Source organism: Schistocerca nitens, chromosome 2 (genome assembly GCF_023898315.1).
Source record: "Schistocerca nitens isolate TAMUIC-IGC-003100 chromosome 2, iqSchNite1.1, whole genome shotgun sequence".
Classification (NCBI taxonomy): Eukaryota; Metazoa; Arthropoda; class Insecta; order Orthoptera; family Acrididae; genus Schistocerca; species Schistocerca nitens.
This window is the reverse complement of record NC_064615.1, coordinates 262,288,606-262,293,164: the sequence shown is the minus strand read 5'-3', so window position 1 is coordinate 262,293,164 and position 4,559 is coordinate 262,288,606. Positions and strand designations below refer to the sequence as shown.

The 4,559-nt window shown below is 42.9% G+C and overlaps 1 pseudogene; it reads left to right on the top strand.

Annotated features, from left to right (window-relative positions):
* The first annotated feature begins 3,680 nt into the window (after positions 1–3,680).
* LOC126237965 (5S ribosomal RNA) lies at positions 3,681–3,798 on the top strand (annotated as a pseudogene).
* The last annotated feature ends 761 nt before the right edge of the window (positions 3,799–4,559 follow it).

Below are 4,559 nucleotides of genomic sequence, written 5' to 3'. Positions count from 1 at the left end.
TGGTGTATACTGTTGTCATCTGTTGACAGTTTGAAAATAAGATCGGCCATACTTCCTGCCTCATTGTGGACAATCCTCAGTTCGCCACTTTGCCTCTGAAGGTGTCTCCGGCAGTCGGAGAGGAAACGTTAGGAGAAAGTTATATACGTCGACCTCGTACAATTAGCCCGGACGTTTTAACTGATGTGCAGATCAGATTTATTCTTATTTACCACCTCGTACTATTGTTTAAATTAATCAAAAACTATGCCAGCCTAGCTCTTATGGTCATATCATCCAAAAGTTTGTTTCCAGAACTTAGTTTCAACTATTCGAGCCTCGTGCCCATCCTCTTCTGCGCGTGAAGGTTTGTGATGATCCTGTCACATTAAGGCAGAGCTCCTACTACACTGTTATGAGTTTTTGAGTCTCCTTCACCTATGAAAGTGCAACAAAAACTCCTGAAATCAACAGCTTCAGAGGCCTTCATTTCAGCGCTTTTTCGTTATTAGTTCTGTCACAGATATTTTCTGTTTGATCCCTGATTAACATTTATAATTGTGTTTTAGTTAGAACCTCCATTTTTCTTAAAAAATTAGCACTTCTAGATACAATATGTAATTACGGGAGGCTTTTTAAGGTTTTCGGCAGTGCTACCAACAGCAACAATGTAATTTAGCGTCTGTAATCCTGTAATGCAGAGCATTGTATATATAATGCTATCCACTTATTTTTGAGCTTGCATTAAGGCATGTAAGTTTTAAAGTGAACGACATTAGTTGCTCGTGAGCACTGATTTAAGTCAATGGAGAAAGTAGAAAATTTGTGCCAAACCAGGATTCGAAGCTGGATCTCCTCTCTACGCAGATGCTCTGGCCACTACGCCAGCGGTCATCGCACATTCAGCAACTACCCTATCACGCCATGTACTGTCCCTTGCTCATTATCCCTATTATCCTCATTATTCGCAACATTTCGGCCATTCCCGTAAGTCCAGAATGAGATTTTCACTCTGTAGTGGAGTGTGACGGTAGGAGACGAGGTACTGGGAGAAGTAAAGCTGTGGGGAGCTTGGGTAGCTCAGACGGTACAGCACTTGCCTGTTGAAGTCAAAGGTCCCGAGTTCAAGTCTCGGTCCGTCACATTGTTTTAATCTGCCAGAAAGTTTCATTCCCGTAAGTCTTCGTACCTGGTGGAATCAATTGGTCGTCCTCATCTTAATTATATCTGAGGTGTTTGTTCTTTCGCTAATGTCTGAAGAACAGACACCACAGGTATAAAATTTAGCCGGCCGGCGTGGCCGAGTGGTTCTAGGCGCTACAGTCTGGAACCGCGCGACCGCTACGGTCGCAGGTTCGAATCCTGCTTCGGGCATGGATGTGTCTGATGTCCTTAGGTTAGTTAGGTTTAATCAGTTCTAAGTTGTAGGGGACTGATGACCTCAGAAGTTAAGTCCAATAGTGCTCAGAGCCATCTCAACCATTTTTTTTTTAATTTAACATTTTAAACACGTTGAGAGAATATTAAAAAATTACCATGTGAGTTTATAACTGATTTATAAGCCATTTCACTAAAAAAACTGCAAATTTCATAATAGGGTGAAAATCTGAATGTCTGGAAAAAAAGTATTTTTCCATTCTAACTTCATTTAATATTTTACTGAACTGTGTACTCCGTGAAGTCAAAAACTCACGTGACATCAGAGCCGACTTGGTAGGTTGGCCATCCTACCTACTACTAGTAGTGGTAGTTTTATTCATGGATGGATTTCTTTTACAAAGATATTGGACATGCCGCTGTAGTACAATTTTAAATTAAAGACACGTAACTATTATTGAAACATGGCTGTATATACTGAGGCCTTAATAAGCATCACGTTGTTGTGCAGCAGACGACTGTTCACTGATCTGCCGCACACTCAGACTTATCTTTAACCCTCTGCCGCCTTAAAATCGACTGCTGATTTCATTTCATACTTTACATGCTTGTGTAGCGTAATGCACAGAGTACTAACTTGCGACAGAGGACATATCGAATACGGGAGGTGGACGAAAGGGCATGAGCTGGTACAGTGGCCAGCCTGAATGCGGATTATAGGTAGTCACACACGCTCGTTTAGGCGAGTGCTGGACGGCTCCCCAAATTCCGCCTCAGAGAACACAACAAGCTGACTGTTAAAATACGATCACATACACACACACCACAAAAATCTTGCTTCTGTACGAGCGTTCCTGAAGTAAGAAGCTGATGGTGTGTGTTTGAAAGGCAAAGCAAACTGTTAAACTGTACAGTTATTTCATTTGAGGAAGGAATGTTCAAGCATTTGATACATGTTAGGACAAAGTTAACGGTAGAACTTCACATTTTTACTGCAGGAAGCTTATGTAAGTAGTGTGGAGATTTAGCTCGTAGATGCCATCTGCTGATAGGGGAGTTAAGACAGATGTGGCTAAGCGGTTTTTCACTTTTTCCTGTTAATTCTACCAGTTAAACAAGTGAGGCCAGTAATTCACATCGTTGGTTCCTTCTTGCCTCTCTGGCAGAGCCTCCGCATTGTGGCGCCCTCTGCACGTCGCACCCCTCACAAACTCGTCGTGTCTACCGTCCAGACTCTGTATGGGGCGCCTGACTCTAAAACTGTGGGGCAGGGGGGATGGGCTCAGTCTGCACTATGGGCTATCCAGATTAGACCTCCACAGTTTGCTGATCCACTTTTATTGAATATTATGGCCACCCCTTCCCCCTCCCTCCCTTCGCACATGCGAATATTTAAAATACCAGAAACTAAACGAATATAGACAATTTTCTTTGGAAATATTACTTTCAGATGTTTCTACAAAAAGAGAGCGCCATTACATTCATTAACAGAACTAAACAATTTGTTACAGTAACTTTAAAGAGCGAGTAGCGCAGTACAGACAAATACAATGACTGGGAAAAACCGTGACACGGAGGGGGGGGGGGGGGGAGGAGACACAGAGGAGGGAGAGAGAATGGGAGGAAGAGACAGAAAGATTAAGTGAGAAGGAAAGAGAAATGAAGCGAGAACAATGGAGGCAGAGTAGGAATATGAGATGAATATCTAAGGAGAGGGACAGATAGAGAGATAAGTAGAAGAAATGCAGAATGAGATTTGTGGAGAAGGAGGGAAATACGCAGGAAAGAGAGTGAGGAATTAAGAGAAATAATGGTCAGGAGGGAGAGAGAGGAGAGATGACAGAAAGGGAAGAAGATAGAATGAGAGAGGTAGAAATAGCAAGGGTGATTGATAGTATTGGTAACAGAATGAATTTACGGAGATGGGGAATGAGAAATAGAGGGTGCCAAAGAGGGGTGAATACTAAAACAAGGCTTATACTAGGGTACAAATCCACTGCGACAAACGTGCATCTAGATCACATTATGTTGCAGCGCACAGAGATTAGTTGGTTTCGACAGGACTTCCAGAGTTTTCGCAATAACTGTTCAACCCCAACACTAGCCCCATTAACTAAGTTGCAGCTCATCTATAGGTGTATATGCTTTTACCACGTGTAGTATCTAATTAAATCAGCTGTGATCACTGTGTCTATTAGGGACCTGGTGCTGCAGACATTTTACGACCCACTAGTTCAGCAAACCTATTTGCAATCATTTCTGGCTGACGCCCCTAGAAGAGGAGTTGGAGTGCGGGAATTAAAGACTGATTTTATACCTCACACGGCAACGGCCTAGCCGCAGTGAATACACCGGTTCCCGCCAGATCACCGAAGTTAAGCGCTGTCGGGCGTGGCCGGCACTTGGATGGGTGACCATCCGGGTCGCCATGCGCTATTGCCATTTTTCGGGGTGCACTCAGCCTCGTGATGCCAATTGAGGAGCTACTCGACCGAATAGTAGCGGCTCCGGTCAAAGAATACCATCATAACGACCGGGAGAGCGGTGTGCTGACCACACGCCCCTACTATCCGCATCCTCAGGTGAGGATGACACGGCGGTCGGATGGTGCCGCTGGGCCACTTGTGGCCTGAAGACGGATTGCTTATACCTCACACACTAATGTTGCTAGAGAGATAGCGGATAATTCATTTTCACATAAGTGTTAAACTGTGAAGATACATGCAGAAAAGTTTAATTCATTTTTATGACTTTAAATTTTTTCAGATTTCCAAAGCAAGATCAAATTAGTTCATTATATACAAATTCAAGAACATTCATAGGGACATTTTCTATTTTCGGAACATCATCAGAGATAACAGAGGGATAAATAATAAAACGCAGCGCATAAATTTGAATTTGTCATGGAGCTGAAATAATATTTGTGGGTATCAGTCCTGATATGCAGCTGCGCAATAAGAGAACAGTTCTGTGCATCACATGGAAAGCCTGATACTGAGGTACGAGAGACACAGCAGTAACAACAAATAGAGAAGGGAGAATTTCGAACAGTCGTATCAAGGTCAAACGAAATGGAGCAAAAATTGAAGTAATACTAACGGAAGAGATCTGTTCCTAAGGAACTGGAAATGATTCTGAATTGGTGAGACGGTGCTAAAGACCACAGGTGTAATTGTGGAGAAGGTTAAAGTAAAAGTTCATAA